Source organism: Malaya genurostris, chromosome 2 (assembly GCF_030247185.1).
Source record: "Malaya genurostris strain Urasoe2022 chromosome 2, Malgen_1.1, whole genome shotgun sequence".
In the NCBI taxonomy this organism is placed as follows: Eukaryota; Metazoa; Arthropoda; class Insecta; order Diptera; family Culicidae; genus Malaya; species Malaya genurostris.
Window position 1 is genome coordinate 50662410 of NC_080571.1, and position 17951 is coordinate 50680360.

Sequence of the window (17951 nt, forward strand, 5' to 3'; positions counted from 1 at the left end):
CGAGGATATTATACTACTGATTCGAAAAAGTGCATGCCTACTCATGAAAACCGTTCCAAAAATATGCATATTGTGAAAGTATTCGAGCAGTTCGAGTAATATCGACACATATTGCAAGGCTTTTCAAAGAATATTAATAAACCGGAAGTCGTTATCTTGGAATTTAGAATCACCTCAAACTTTGTTTTCCGACATCTACTCATCAAACCCGTTCCGAGAATACCCATATTCTGATGGTTTGTAACGAATATCGATGAACCGGAAGTCGCAATCTTGGAAATTGATGCGACCTAGAACATCCTTTTCCTCCAAACACTAATAATTTTTGTTCCATAGTTATCCAGAATATTATACATGCCCAATAATATACATTCATAGGGAAAACTTTCTTACATGGGAAATTTCAAATTACGTAAACTCTACGGGGCCGGGGGTCAATTGAAAGTTTCAAAAATAGCCGCGTAACCTTTTCTCGCCATAATTTTGATAGTTAATAACCCAGTCATTTGTTGATAGATTGATATAATTTAATAACCAATTGATTCGGAAACTTTTAACTTAAACATATATGGCAACGTCGATTCAGTATTTCAATAGCATACTATTGAAAAAATGGTTAGAATTGACCTATGTTTTCATCCACCAATACCAGCTGACCAAATTGACGTCATTTTCTTGTTCGGCATAGGAGGCTTTGCGTCATGCATAAAAACACCGCATCATTCTGCGTAGTTCGTAGAGGAATCTATAAATATATGCTGCAAATCATTTCTTGATTTCAGTTGATGCTTGACTGTGAATGAAACAAGTAGCTCGTGCAGTGAGGTGATGACTAGATTGTATATGCGATCAAAAACGCGACTTTGCTCAATAATTTTATAAAAACATAAGCAAATATTTTCAAAGTTAGTATTTCTTATGCAAATTTTTCTGTAGAATCGATTTATGATAGTTAGAAGATCCGCAAAATTCACTATCATGCCCGTTTTGCTCCAATTCCTTTTTTTTCTGACTTTACTTTGAAAACTAACTGTGGAACTCAGGAAAAAATTCAATTCAACCAATCGGAAGTTATTTCTGACATGCTCATAAGTTAGATAAATGGATTGTTTTTAATAAAATTGACCGCAAACAACTGTATTCTGTTTTACCCCCAGTCATCTTCTTCCATGAATTTAAAGAAAAAAACCTGTTTTAATCCACCTAGTGGTGTAATGATGCCTTTCTCATATCAATCATACTATGATATATAATACTGTGGTATTCTTCAAAATAATTTTCTTCGATTCATAAAAACAATAACCGAATTCGGTTTGTTTGACCGTCTGCTGATAAAAAAACTATTAATTGGAGAAGATTTGAGGTCGATTTACTAAACTTTTTACGGTTTTTCGTCCTTTTCAGTGATGGTATACAATTTTTAACACACTTTACCCTATATTTCCGGATCCGGAAGTCGGATCCAGATGAAATTCAGGAATTACGTATGGGACCACAGGACCTTTCATTTGAACCTAAGTTTATGAAAATCGGTCGCGCCATCTATTAGAAAAGCTAGAAAACATATTTTCATTTTTTTGCACATTTTACCCCATAACTCCGGAACCGGAAGTCGGATCCAAACAATATTCAGGAATTTTGTATGGGACTACAAGACCTTTCATTTGAATCCAAGTTTGTGAAAATCGGTTCATCCATCTCTGAGAAAAGTTAGTGCACTTATTTTCACAATTTTTTGCACATTTTACCCCATAATTCCCGAACCGGAAGTCGGATTCAAATAATATTCAGGAATTTTGTATGGGACCACAAGACCTTTCATTTGAATCTAAGTTTGTGAAAATCGGTTCAGCCATCTCCGAGAAAAGTTAGTGCAAAAAACGTTACATACACACACACACACACACACACACACACACAGACATTTTGCGTACTCGACGAACTGAGTCGAATGGTATATGAAAAAGTCGGTTTTCACAGTGATTGCATAACCTTTCTATATGAGAAAGGCAAAAAGGTTGTACTGATCGGTGTTTGGACCAATTTTGGTTAAACAAGACAGTTCTATGTTTCGCATATAACCTCAAATAATAATTTACAGATAGTGTTCATGATTGCATGCTTCGTGCTACATCGTTTTATCCCAATTTTGACACAAATATAATTTTATGTTGAATTCAGATTTACAATCCCGAAGCAGATCCAAAATGACCTACCAATATTGGTTCATATTATGTACAAAACATCTGTGATTGAAAACACAATGGGAATGACAGTACTAGAATGTTTAACCCGTTTTACCCCAGTTTATATCAAAATCGTATTTCTGGTTAAACTTTCTTTCGCATAACGAAAACAGGCTGATAACGGTTGATGAAAATGGATTGATATTACGAAGAAAGACTTAAAAGTAGGATTACAAATTTGTTTGGATTTGTTAGACTTTTTTACATCGGAAACACTCTATTCGCTCTTCTGCAAGTTCATCGGTTTCATGTTATATTGTTAAGCTTGAATACAATGCAGTATAAAAATGGAACTTGGGGTAAAATTAACATGATAGCGTTTCTTGCGGTCCATCTCGGTCCATGGAATCGATTTTACTGACCATTTTACATAAACAAAAGTGCTTGTGGTCAGCTGTATCATGCCTCCAAAAAAATCGTCGCGTTTTTGGTCAATTTTTCCCCACTGTGGATTGGATTGAATTGACCTATGTTTTCGCGAGCCAATGACAGCCTCAGTGAATGATGTCAAACTGTCGTCCGATTTGCGTATAATGAACTATAGCACAAAAGGGAATCTATAAATATATGCCCGAATACATTTCTGCTTAGTTTATCCATAGCTTAACTTAGAATTATCGACGATAGATTTTTCGAACCTAATTTGAAGCGCTTGTATCTCTGTGATTTATTGATAAATTTTCCTCATTTAACTTGATTCGAAAAAGTTTAAAAATGTTTTAACTTGTCAATGGGTAGTTTGTATACTGAAATCTCCATTTACATACGAACAACACGGTGGCGCGCAAATAAATTCAATATAAAGTTTTGTTATGATAATAATCATAGATAATTATTTTTCAATAAATGTTGCTAAATACAAACAACTATCTCTCAGCATAATCCCTCATACCCTATTTTAAAAATAATTTGGTCTAATCTTGCTTCCAAGAATCTTACAGAAGGGATCCATACTAAGGGTAGCAAAAATATTGCAATGCAAATCGTTATGCAGTATCGATTTGAACAAGCTGTGGTCCCACCAGGAATAAAACGCTTCAAAAGATTCGGAACTTAGTACAAATAATTTGCACCGACTCACATATATAGAATTATCAGACGTAAAAAAATACAGTTTTATAGATAAACTTAAGACAAGCTGATCTGCGATTTTACATGTATCATTTAAATCCTTACTAAACTCGGGTTACCGCCAGTTTCAGTTAAATGATCATTTACATCAAAACAACAAGTGTCTTATTACTACATGCGTTGCAACAATGACAATGTTCGTTCATGTATTAACAAAATCAAGTTACAATATGAACAAAATTAAGGAACTTGTTTGCTTATGCATTGGTTCCTTAATATGCAAAAGTGAGACTCAATTAAATTAACAAAATATGTCCTGCGGACTGTGTCACATATTTTCTTCCTTGTATTTCTGCCATTCTATTTTCAGACACTTTCCGAAGATTATCTACGCTTGTCTACTGTTGTCTACTGTTTGCTTAGATTGTTTGTATGAGTGTATAAATTGAGATTTTCTTCATTATGCAAAAACCTTTTTTAAGCGATCATCGCGTAAATTAAATTAAATTTAGGTTTTAGTGTACATGATTTGTTGAGTTTTTCCATAAAAAATTGTATTATGTGAAAAATTATGGATAGCACGGTCCTTTCCTCAAAACGCTCATTTATAAAAACCAACGAATCAATTATTTCGAAATTTACAGATGATGATGTTTCCAATTGTTATGGCCAGTTTGTGAATGATTATGCAAAAAAAAAACTTTCTCGATACAACTAAATCTTTGCATTGTGATATGTGATATCGGATGTCACCGCAAATGAATGTTTGTGCTGCAGTGTTTTGAGGCAAAGGCCGAACAATATACAGTTTTCAGCATATAATGATAAAAAAATTCGCGAACTGAACAAAATATTTATTATTATTTACTTTTTTTCCATAAGTACATTTACTTCCTAAAGCAGTTTAAATAAATTTTTCTTTGCCGAGCATCACTTTGACACAGAACTCTTACCCAAATTTAATTCTAATATAGTCACAACTATATGAACATAATAAAACATATTCCTCTTAAGTTTAAATATAATCTTAAGAAATGTATCAAAAATAAGCTATCAACAAATTTTTCTTTCAAATTATGAAAAAAAACAACATTTTATTCGAACTAAAAATTGATCCTTTATTGTAGGGTGTTAAACTTGAGCATAATGAAAACCGGATGAAATTTAGGTTATTCCTTCACGAATTTTCGAACTTTTCATCGAACGCTCTTCATCAAGTTCCGGACAAGTGTTGCATCGCATTTTTTGGACGCTTGAGCCCAATTTTTTTTTAACTCCTGCATGTTCCCAGCTACCTTACCAGTCTTCTTGAAAACCCTCTTCACGATTGCCCAGTAACATTTGATGGGTCGAAGCTGATTACAATTTTGTGGATTGATATTTTTCTCAACGAAATTTATACCTTTTCTGCAAGCCAATTGACAGTGGTTTTGGCATAGTGAGTCGACGCTAAATCTGCCCAATATAGTGGAGCTGTACTATGCTTACTATATAAAGGCAGCAATCTCTTCTGGAGACACTCAGATCGATAGATTTCTGCATTTATAGTTCCTGTAATGTAAAAAATGGTTGACTTCAAACCACAGGAACATATTGCTTGCCATACCAGTACCTTTCTACCAAATTTCTCCACTTGAATCGACCTGTCCGCATCGCTCACATCCACCCCAACGACGACAGTAAATTTTTGTGGACCTGGAAGGGTTTTTGAGTCCTCCTTTTCATAAGTCTCATCGTCCATCAAAACGCATGCATCCGGACACTGCAAAAGATGCGAATACAATTTCCGGGCCCTTGTTGCTGCTCGCTTCTTCTGTTCTACACTTTGTTTCGAGATTTTCATTGACATTGATTTGTTCTTCATGATTAGAGATACCACTTACTGGTCCAGTTTCGGGTTGGACGAACCGGGTTTTCTGTCTCTTCCTGGTAGCTCATCCAAAGAATAGTCTTCCCCAAATTGATTAATGATGGTTTTAACACTGGCACGACGAATTCCAAACCGCTTCGCCAATTTTCGCACAGTAATACCCTTCTCACTTGGTCATGTGTCCAGAACCTTAATTTTCACTTTTTTTTTCAATACGCGAAATTTTGAAAACGCAGAAATTCAACCGCACAAACAAGTAAAGAAACGAAAGCTGACAGTCAAACGCACAGCACGCTGTGATCTGAGCATAAAAAGCCGTCATAAATACATGCGTACAAAACAAATGTATGTGGAGAGCCTATTTTCGATACTTTTTTTAGGTATTTCGTCATGTATAATTAAATCTGCACAAAAATATTATTTAAGTCAAACGATTAACTGCTATAAATTATGAAATCATCTGTTATTTTTATACATTTTGTTGATAATTTCATAAACTATTTCGAAAGTGTTTGTATCTGTACATCATTTCTATTCAAACTTAGCTATTGGTTGAACTAATGGACCCAGTTGTAGTCAGAACTAAGTCTTAAAAGGGTCAATTATTAAATTGAAATTCTAATGGTCTTAATGAAATGATAAAAGAGTTCCAGGTATTGAAGGTCACGACAAGCAAAATTATCTCGAACTGAGACATTGGATAGTCTACCTTGGATATGCAAAGAATTTATTAGTTGAGATCTGACATCACGATACTCCAGGCATGTCCAAACGACATGATCAATATCGCAATATCCTTCACCACAAGCACAATGATTAGTCTCGGATAGTCCAATTCGAAGGAGATGTGCATCTATCATTCGTGTGATTGAACATCACACGAATGAAGTCCCTACTCACATCCAGTCCCCTGAACCATACCTTTGTAGATATTTTAGAAATAATTGAGTGCATCCACCGACTCAGATCATCTTTATCTCAAAAAGCTTGCCAGTTGGCAAGTGTTCTTTGGCTAGACGTGCTATAGAATTAGTTGAAAGCAATCGGTCTCTCATAAACTTCACCCTCAATAGCACCACGTTTGGCTAAAATATCGGCTCTTTCATTTCCTGGAATGGAGCAATGAGCCGGGACCCAAACTATTGTGATTTGATAATTATTATTCAATATGTCGTTCAGACACTGTTTTATTTTCCCCAAGAAAAACGGTTCATTTTTGCCAGCAGCGTTTGAGCGAATGGCTTCAATGGCGCTCAGACTATCTGTGAAGTGAGAATAATGGTTTGGAGATAATGTAACGATTACACTTAAGCTATAATGAACTGCTGTTGCCTCTGCTATATAAACAAATGCAGGTTCTTGAAGCCTAAATGAGACCGAAATTCGATACTTACTGATTTACCAAAATATTTTATTATTTACAATACTATCCCGACAGAAATTTCCTGCTTGACGATCGAGACTTTTGAACACTGATCCTATGCAAGAAATGAACAATTTTTTTAAACAAGAACAAACATTGTAGACAAATTTAAATTCAATGGACAAAATCAAAATGAATCAATATTTCACTTAGAAATGAGACTGAACGAGTGAAAACCTTCTCTGACATCCTACTCTATAGCCACGGATCCTTGAAATAGACACACTTTAACTGCAAATTGAACCGTCAGAATTGAAACAGGTTCCTATGAAAAGGACTAAAAATAGATCGAGAGTTCCAATGAATCGTGTGCCAAAAGCATTCCAACCGAGGCCAAGTTTCAGTATAAATGACATGCCGGTCGCAGTCAGGAGAGAACCTTTTCAATTCCACTGGATGTCGAGCGTTTGAAGTGATTTTTCAAATGCTTCAGCATGAAACCATAAGTCCAGTAATAAACATTTCAATCGGACTGTAATCACACCCATTTTCTTTCACTTACCGGTTGCTGCTGAAACGTACCGAAACGTAACGAGAAAATTGTGGCCGCAGGAAACGGAAGGAAAGAGGGTAAATCTAGATTGGATGCATTCATAAAAAAAGACAAACCAGCGGAGATAAGCAGAAAACCGCAGAGAATGTCACCGCCACGTTGTTGCACCCCGAGTGAAGTGTAATAACGAGATTCTGTCTAGCAGAAAGTTTTCCCCTCTTTTCCTAGGGCATCGGTGGCGCTACCGTCCAGTGAATGGTGGGCTGTCACCTGTCGGAATCCAAACGAGGAAAAAAGAATCGTTGACCATGGGCTGAAGGCTGCAGGGTTTAAGCGGGAATGTTGCTTGTGGGGTGCAGCTTGCTGGACTGCTGACACTATCGGTAGGATAGACAGAAAGCAATCCATTTCGGCTCCCGGTTTTTCCCGTCTGGCTCAATTCTGTAAAGTAGAGCGATAATAATAGAACCGCCAGTGACGCCTGCTTTCATCTTCGCTACCGGTGTGCCGTGACTTCCGTTCCGAGCCGGGATATCTGCTGCTATCTGCTGGCGATTGCAATTTCGTCATCATCCTCGACGAACAGCGGGAGCCCATGGCGAAAGATTGAAAGCTGATACATTTTGACAGAAGGTGAACAGCCTTGAACCGCAAGAGGAAAAAATCACTCTGAATGGAGTCATCTTTCGAAACGGGTGTTTCATTCCCGTATCGTCTGTGGTTTTTGTGGAAGGAATTCGAATTACCTAGATCACTATCGTGCCTCGTATTCGGATGAAAGCTCGCAAGTAGAGAATTAGCGTCCTACCAATCGCGCTGCGGTTGATAAGTTTATAACAAACCGAGATGGGTCCTGACGATAGGCTTTCATTCTAACGGAAATGAATGACGATCCGTTTTAGGAAAATTGCGATGACAAAAATTGAATTTTTTAATACACAATTTCCTACTAGACTTTCGAATCGAGTTTAGACGATTCAGGCGGAAAGATAGCATAACCGGCATTTTTTATTTCTGAGTAACGATGGTATTGGCAGAATTGATTCGATCGTGTTTTGTCCTAATAAGTTTTCCTTTCTAGTTTTAGGCATTCTATTTTGCCAACATTCATATGCCAACTTCTGTTTAGCCGGGAAGTCTTCTGAGATGTGTTTCATCGCATCCAGAGTAGTTCAATTGGCAGAAGAAGAAGGTGGCGAAATATGAATTGTCTTTGAAAATTTTTGTCGCCAGGTTTTGTGTTTCGTTATTTTAATTTTATTATTCATTATTTCAATCAGCTTTTCCGTTGAGTAATTCATTGAATCTATACATTGGTTGTGTAATCATGCAAAATATGGCTGTGTATTTTTCCCTGGTGGGTAATAGTTAATAGTACGTATTACGCAGAGCCGTAGTGAACATTTCTGGCGCCCAAGGCAAACTCAAAAACAATCGCCCCCTCCAATTTTTAACAAACACCATTAAGACGAACACACTTTATTTCATTTTCCTGAAATGTTATCTCAAGTAATATTTTCAATTTTAATAAATACTTGTAGTTCTTTTGAGTGTTACATCATAAATCCCGCATTGAAACTGTAAACGCCACAAGAGCATCCCTATGTAAGATTCATCCCATCAGCCACTGCCGACTAAAACGGGAGACTGGATCCCTCAGAGTTTCGGTTGTCAGCATACGACAATGTGAACCAAAAACAAAAATGTTACAATTCATGAAATTATCCTAGTTTTAAGTACAGTTAAGAAATACTCTTGGCATCTTAGAGCTATGACAGTTTGCTTCAATAAAATATACTTTTAAATTAAAAAAACTGGACAGTTCTTCATAAGGTTTACCATGTAAAGCGAAAGGAAGAACCAGTATACTCCTGCGGTAATTTGTTTCGAAATGGTTCAAAATTCAAGTAAGTTTCAAAACCTGTTTAACGATCAACAATAAAATTCCATAGTAATAATATATAAGATTTTTGACTTTCTCATATAGAAAGGTTATGCAATCACTGTGGAAACCGACTTTTGAACCGAGGCCCGGAGGGCCGAGTGTCATATACCATTCGACTCAGTTCGTCGAGTACGTAAAATGTCTTTTTGCACTAACTTTTCTCGGAGATGGCTAAACCGATTTTCTCAAACTTAGATTCAAATGAAAGATCTTGTGGTCCCATAAAAAAATCCTGAATATTGGATCCGACTTTCGGTTCCGGAGTTATGAAGTAAAATGCGCAAAAAAATGAAAATATGTGTTCTAGCTTTACTCATATATTGTGCCACCGATTTTCACAGACTTAGGTTGAAATGAAAGGTCCTTAGGTCCCACACGTAATTCCTGAATTTCATCCAGATCCGACTTTCGGATCCGGAAATATAGGGTAAAGTGTATTAAAAATTTTTTACCATCCTGAAAGGGGTGAAAACCCGTAAAAAGTTTTCTAAATCGACCTCAAATCTTCTCCAATTGATAGTTTTTATCAGTAGACGGTCAAACAAACTGATTTAGATTATTCTTTTAAGAATCGAAGAAAATTATTTTGAAGAATACCACAGTATTATTTATGATAATATGATTGATATGAAAAAGGCATCATTACACCACTAGGTGGACTAAAACAGGTTTTTTACGACTGAACCTTAATTCATGAACTGGATTTTGGACACGAATTCTGAATTTGGATTCAGGGCCTGGATTCTGGAAATGAATTCTGTAATTGAATTGTCGGTCTGAAAGCAGAATTCTGGTAATGGCAATTCCAGAAATGCTTAGCAGATCATCAGACTCGACCTTCTCCGATTTGGATGAAACTTTTCACATGGCTTCAGTATGGCAAACCATAAGTTTTGAACCGATGGAGAGGTCAATCCGACTCACGACTGATTTTTAAAAAGGGCGCATGTATTTTTTCATTTCACAAAAATTGCCTTTTTCAAATCGTTGTAACTCGGAAACCGTTAATTGTACAAAAATGGCGTTCAGGAGAGAGTTGTAGGGAATCGATTGGGCCCTCTGAAAAATATACACTGGAAAAAATATTTGATTTTTTTCTCAATAATTACAAAATAATCCGAAAAAGTTAAATAAAAACAAATCAGGGTTTTAATTTTTTTTGATAATTTTTATTTTAAAGCTGTTATTAAAACCTACAGATTGATGGCTATCCCATCCGTGCCTTTTGAAAAATGAAGAAGTTACAGCCAAAACAGTTAGTTCTTCTCGTAGTAATTCGGAAACCGTTCATCGCGTCCAGGAAGAAGTTGTAGGGTATCAGCACTCTAAACAATAGTTTAAGTTTTCAAGTTTAAGTTTTAAGTTTTTATAAGGATACCAAAATGACTTCAGGCACACAGAAATACCATTCTTTCGTTCCGATTTCAGAAACCACAATCGTCACAAGACTGTATTCGAATGACGATGCACGTAGGACTCATACAATTTTCAAAAACTTAAAACCTTAAATATAATTAAGAATTATTCATGTACATGTAATAATTGTAGATATAGCAAGCGAATAAACAATTCATGGAAGTATAAAAAATGGTGTTTTAATTAAATATCCAAGTATCTCAAGATACTTTTAGAAAAATGGATATCATATCATCATCAAATTTATTACCTTTAACATGTAGAATAATATTCTACTGTTTAAATGATTATCGTTCTACGAGAACTTGAAATTTCGAATATATCTGTAAATTGTTTTAGCTGTAACTTCTTCATTTTTCAAAAGGCACGGATGGGATAACCATCAATCTGTAGGCTTTAATGACAGCTTCAAAATAAAAATTATCAAAAAAACGAAAACCTGATTTTATTTTAATTAAATTTTTTTGATTCATTTTGAAATTATTGAGAAAAAAAATCAATTTTTTCCAGTGTATATTTTTTTAGAGTGCCCTATTGATTCCCTACAACTTCTTCCTGGACGCCATTTTTGTACGATGAACGGTTTCCGAATTATAACAAGAAGAACTAACTGTTTTAGCTGAAACTTCTTTATTTTTTAAAAGGCACGGATGGGATAGCCATCAAGCTGTAGGTTTTAATAACAGCTTTAAAATAAAAATTATAAAAAAAAATGAAAAACCCTGATTTCTTTTTATTTACCTTTTTCGGATAATTTTGTAATTATTGAGCAAAAAATCACAAATTTTTTTCAGTGTATATTTTTTTAGAGTGCTCAATCGATTCCCTACAACTTCTTCCTGGACGCAATTTTTGTATAATTAACGATTTCCGAGTTACAACGATTTGAAAAAGGCAATTTTTGTGAAATGCAAAAATACATACACCCTTTTTAAAAATCAGTCGTGAGTCGGATTCACCTCTCCATCGGTTCAAAACTTATGGTTTGCCATACTGAAACCATGTGCAAAGTTTCATCCAAATAGGAGAAGGTCGATTCTGATTTTGTCACTTTTTCGTCTACTTATTTCTGGAATTGCTCATGAGTCCTAATTTTGAACTCTCGACTTACTTCTGGATTCTGGACTTGAATTCTAAACTGAGCTCCGAAACAGAATTCTGACCTAAATTCTGAGTCTTGATTCTGGAAACGAATTTTGGACCTGAATTTTAGATTCTATACTAGAATTATAGAATTTGATTCTGTATCTGAATTGTAAATTTGTATTCTGGTTCTGGGAATGAATTCTAGACCTTAGTTCTGAGCGTTTATTCAGAACATGGATTCTGCATCTGATTTCTGGACTTGAGTCATGGACCTGAATTGGGAGTCTGGGTTCTGGACCAGAATTCTAGGACTGTATTCTGGAGTAGGATTCTGTAAAGGATTTCTGGGTTAGGAACTGAATTTTAGACTTGGATTCTGGTTCTAGCTTTAACTGTTAGTTTTAATTGTTAGTTTTAAACGTAAATGTATCTGTTGGATCATTGTAATCTGTTGATACAAAAGATGAGGAGGTTTTATGCCTGCTGGAGAGAGAGATTGCTATATTTCATCACCATCGGGCTTTTCCCTGCTTCCCAAAATAAATAAATAAATAAATAAATCTCAATTCTGAACATTAACTCTGGATCTGAATTTTGGGTCTGAATTCTACACGTACACTTTGGACCTGACTTCTGGGCCTATATTCTTAACTAAACTTCGGAGTAGAAATCTACATCTGGTTTCTGGACATGAATTCTAAATCTGTTCTGGAACTGGATTTTGTAAATACATTTTGGACCTGGATTCTGAATAAGGAACTGGATTGTGAACTTGGATTCTGGTTCTAGCAACCGGAGTTCTGGACTTGACTTCTGAACTTTAATTCATTGTTAACCTTGATTCTGCATCTGATTTCTGGACTTGGATTTTTAACATGGAATCTGGACCAGTATTCCGGACCTTGGTTCTGGACCTGAATAATAGAACTAAATTTTGGATTTGAATTCTAGATTTTCGACCAGTACTAGGATTCTGGATACGAATTTTGGACGTGGATTATGAACCTGAATTCTGCATCTAGAATCTAAACCGGGGTTTAGGAATGAAATCTGGAATCTACATTCTGAAACCAAATTCTGGAACTAGATTCTGTACCTGAATTCCAGAGCTGAAATCTGAACCAGGACAAAAAGTTTTAGAAAATATTTTTTTCGTTATTTACGATTCTCATACTACTGAAAATTTGATGGAAAAAAGCTAAACATATTTCCGATGGTATAGAATTAAAATGATTAATATTGCTCCCGCTGTCGAGATACGAAAATCGTGCGATGTTTATAAGGACTAAACATTTAATTGTTTCCTCGGCTGTTTACCAAAATTTTTACGAGTTTTATCTTAGAACGGTATGGTATTTTTATGCCAAATGTCTTAGAATTTAAAACTTCGGGAACTAAAATATAAAAAAAAAATTTCTGAATCGAGATCTGAAATTTCAAAATTTATTCAAATAAAAGTCGACCCTAATACTCAGGAAAATTTCAGGGTTTAAGAATTTTTGTGCCAAATCTAATAGAATTGCATGAAACATCGAGATCTAGTGTCATCTCGAAAATAATTTGAAGAAATTGACAATGGAAATTTTTAGATCTCAGAAATTGATTTTTTATCTGTTTTTGAGAAATGTCTTGGAATTGCATGAAACGTCAAGAGTCTAGTCTAGTCGTATAAAATAAAATAATTTATAATTTTTAAAGTCAATTCTCTGATTCTCATAAAAAATATATGTTATTTTTAGAATTGGTACTTGAAAATAAATTTAAAAAAAAATTGAAAAAAAAAATTTTGATGCCAATATCTTTAAAATATCTTAAACTTCGAGTTCTAGTGTTATCTGAAAAATTGTTTTGGAAAAAAATCGACTCTGGAATTCCGAAATCGAAATTTTTTTGCCGAATGTCTTAGAATAGCATGAAATGTCGAGATCTGGTGTTACCTCGACGTTTTTTTTTTCCCCACACCAAAAAAAAACAGTAGAACTCCTACGAAAATTAGATCTATTAGAAGGTGGGTTTAAGTTCACAAACACACAGTGGCGGCCACTCGCTCCGGGCGCAACGTTTTTAGGGGGGCGGCAAACCACCTTTTTTTTTTGCTCGTCAAAGTTATCTTTCCGGAGTTCAGCTGTTTTTTTTTGCTCATCAATCCAACGATAGGGACGGCAAATCTGATATCGCCCAGGTGCCAAATTTCCTCGGTACCACAATCAAGAATATCGCGGCATCTCGTCAGATTTTTGTAGCAGTATAGTACTAATCTGAAACATAATCTAGTTGAATTCATAAAATAATTGTACATTTTTTTTCAATTCCATCGTGTTTGGGCACCCGAGGCGGTCGCCTCACCCTCACTACGGTACTGGTACTTATTGTCAAATCTCGAAAATAGTCCTTCTGAGAAAATTCGAAATGTGCACAGTATTCCTGATGACCTCCATCCCATAAGCGTGTCATGGAGCGAGATACAGAGATTGTGTTTTTGTCTTATTTAAATTGATCGCGTTACAATTGCAAGCTGACTTATACCGTTTTCGTTTATTGATCAGAGCAGCCCGAAAGCTGACCCAGAGTCGCCCAAACAACGTTTGATATGTTTGTTTTAGCAACCTGAGGTCGCTTTAGATCGAACTCCAATCGCGTAGTTTCGCTCTGAAAATTTTCTCGGGTCGCACCACGCATCCAGCCGAGTTTGTTTATTTTTTCTTTTTTTCATGAGTTGTTGTTTAGGGCGCGTACCACGTGTTCGTTTTACTCGGAGTCAGAGTAGCCCGCGTCTAGGTTCAAAAACGAAAACGGTATTACATACTTATGGCGTTTTCGTTTTTAATTTGCACTACACCGGTGCAGTGCTACACTGAGGCATGAATAAACGAACAAAAATGACGAAAACATAAACAGTAACCATTGACTACAATACACGATTCCATTGCACAGAGCTACACCAAACTTTTGATGAGTGCTACACCAGTGGTATCGGTGCAGAAAAAGTGTAGCACTGGTGTAGTGCAATTGGTAAAAACGAACGGTTTCAGTGCAGCTTTCGCTACACCAGTGTAGTGCAATTTAAAAACGAAAACGACATTAGAATACGCTATCCAACCTCAAGCCTACTATTTAATTCTGATATTTAATATAATCGGAGTAAGAGTAACAACGTGTGATAATTTCGCTCATGCATCTCGAAAATCTCAGCTACCCGCACGGAAAGTTGTCGGAATTTATAAATGTGGACAAAGTTATTGTTATTGTGCGATAAACGTATTCGGAGAATGTTTTTGTGAAGACTGAATCGAGGAAAAATCGAACGCCGAATGTCGCAAAATCGTCGAAAAGAATGGCCCGAACCTCAACTTTTGCATCCAAGGTGTCGCAACCAAGCTGGGAATGCTGACTACAACCGCGCCCTGAATTAGTAACTAGTAGAGCTGTAGACTTACAAGAATGAGCTGACTTCAAATCGTGCGATGAGCAAATTAAGCCGAACGGTCGCGCAAGCTGATGAGGTTTCATTACAGAGTACAAGATTATGAAACCTCTATGGCTGCTGGAAAATATATTTTTCAATACTTTGAGCTGTACAAGTTCTCAAATACAGGCTCCGCCATGTAACTTTTTTTTAAAACATGCAATAAAACACAAGCGGTTCATCCTATTTCAAAATTTAATTTTTACCTTTTTTTATATATATAAAAAATAGGTATAGAATTCGCTCAAACTTTCGAAAATTTTTCCGAGGCCCGGAGGGCCGAATGACATATACCAATCGATTCAGCTCGACGAACTGAGCAAATGTCTGTGTGTGTGTGTGTGTATGTGTGTGTGTCTGTATGTGTGTTGTCAACTAAGAGGTCGAGATCTCAGAGATGGCTGGACCAATTTTGATCAAACTAGTCGCAAATGAAAGGTCTCCCCGTCACCCAAAACGCTATTGAATGGTTTTGAGATCGGATGTTTACTTTTTGAGTTATTCGAAGTTTTAAGTCAAAATTTTCAGTTTTTTGACAATATCTGTCACAATTGACCTTGAAAACAGAATATGTTTTCAGACTTAGATTCCGCACGATAATACCTATTCAACAAGCCATAGATTGTTAAAATCCGTCCATTTTTAACGGAGATATCGAAATTTTTGTGTAAACGACTTTTCCCCCTATTCCAGCAGTAGGAGTTTTGAGCGCTGTATGACAAAGCAATGCTTGGGAGCAACGGAAAACACGATTTTTTATTCTGTTACATACAATTGTTTCTAAGTACCAAACAGACTGTGTACAGCATCCTTTTTCATGACAATTTGCCTCGGACCGATTTTAGCACGGCTCGTTTTTGGCAACATAATCGTTCGAATATGACATATATAAACCAGACGAGGGCAGATTTTTTTTAATTATATTGTTTAAAACTACTTACAGCAATAAATGCTGGAAGAACATAACATCCATATACCATTCGAATCAGTTCGTCGAGATCAGCAAATGCGTGTGTGACAAATAATTTCACTCAATTTTCTCTGAAAATTTCTTTTCTACAAATTCAGATTCATACGAAAATTCGTATGCTCCCAAACAAAGTTCCTGAATTATGTTTGGTTCCGACCTCTGGTTCCGGAACTACAGGATGATATATGAAACGAAATCAAAATTGTGTAACTCATTCTTCTCGTAGATGGCTGAACCGATCTAAGATTCAAATGAAATCTAAGAATCATCTAAGATGCAAATGAAAAGTTTCAAGATTCTTTAAAACATCTTGCTCTTCAGTCAGATCCAACTTCCGGTTTCGGGGATACAGGGTGATTAGTATAAAAATGTCTATTCCACATAAATAAATCGGGTTAGCAGATTTGGATAGTCGATAAAAAAAATTAACTTTTTTCAGTTTTAGTGGTATTTAGTTGTCGATTCAGAAGGCACCTAAAAATTTAATTCGTGCTATGATTTCTCAAAGATGTCCTTACTGATTTTCAAATATTTTGAAACAAATGGAAACTATACAGCTATTCAGGTGAATTTATCTGACTTCGGCCATACCGATTTTAGAATTCCGGTTCCAGTATAAAATCGTTTCTCAAAGCTCAATCGTTTTCTCAAAAAAGCCTAATCAAATTTCAGAAATAAAAATTCAAATTGAATTAAACTTATATACAAAATTAATTAGTTTTATACATACATACAAAAATTAATGAATTTTATCCAATTTAGCTTAAAAGTTGGACTCAAAACTGTAATTTATTCGTCATATGGCCATACGAATCGGTTTGGGTTATGCTGGTTCCTGAATACCGGCTCTGGAAGTACCTTAAATTACCGTAAACTCTAAAGTGGAACTTACATATCATGGCATGTTTAATCGATTATCACACTTCTAGATTTAAATTCGATTGTATTTGCAGTTTCGTCATTACAGAGTAATGAGTGATTACAATCTCAAATTGTCGCTTAAAACGACGGTCTTTATAATAATGTAATGAAAACTTAAACACCGAAGAATATTCATACAAAAAATACATGCGGATTGATAAAAAAAGGTATCATCTCACTGCTAGGTGGATTAATCACGTTTTTAATATTAAAGTACAATCCTTCCGGTTAATTGTGGAATATAATTTGATTCAAATGGCTGCCGCCTTGTTGAAACCAAATGGTGTCCAAGTCTTTCTCTTCAAGTAACGGGAAGAACCAATCGCTAATCATGGCGCGGTTGCGCTCGCCATTGACCGGGGCGGCGGCTCCTGCCTCATTTACGAAAAAATGGCCCAATGATGCCGCCAGACCAAAATCCGCACCAAACCGTCACGCTCTGAGGATGCATCGGCTTCTCCATGATAACGTGCGGATTTTTCGTCCCCCAGATGCGACAATATTGCTTATTAACATACCCGCCGAAATGAAAATGTGCCTTATCCGAGACGATGATTTTTTGGCAAAAATCGGCTTATTCTTCAAGCTGATTTTCAAAGTAAAACTGCACTATTTTCACGCGTTCCTCAAGCATATACACAACCATTTTCATTCAGCGGAAGGATAAAACTAAGTTTCTGTCCAATCAGAAGTGACATTAAGGTAACCAATGTCGAAATAACCGCTAGTTAAAAAAAAAGTTAGATGGCCTGTAAATATCTCGTGTGGCGAGTCGTCTGTTCCAATGGTTTGAAGAGCGACTTTTGAATCACGACCAGAATCATCAACCAGCAAATTTATGCGTCTGAACAATTGTTTGTTTCCTTTTCTCAAGCAATAGGGTAACAGAGGTATTTTGGCCACTTCATATATTTTGGCCCACCTAACAAACGTTATCGATTTCATCGGATTTTATCGATGTTAAGTAACTAATTTTGCATCAATTTGAAGCTAATCACATTAAATTACCTATTGTGGAAGGGGTTTTTCAAGATATTACAATAT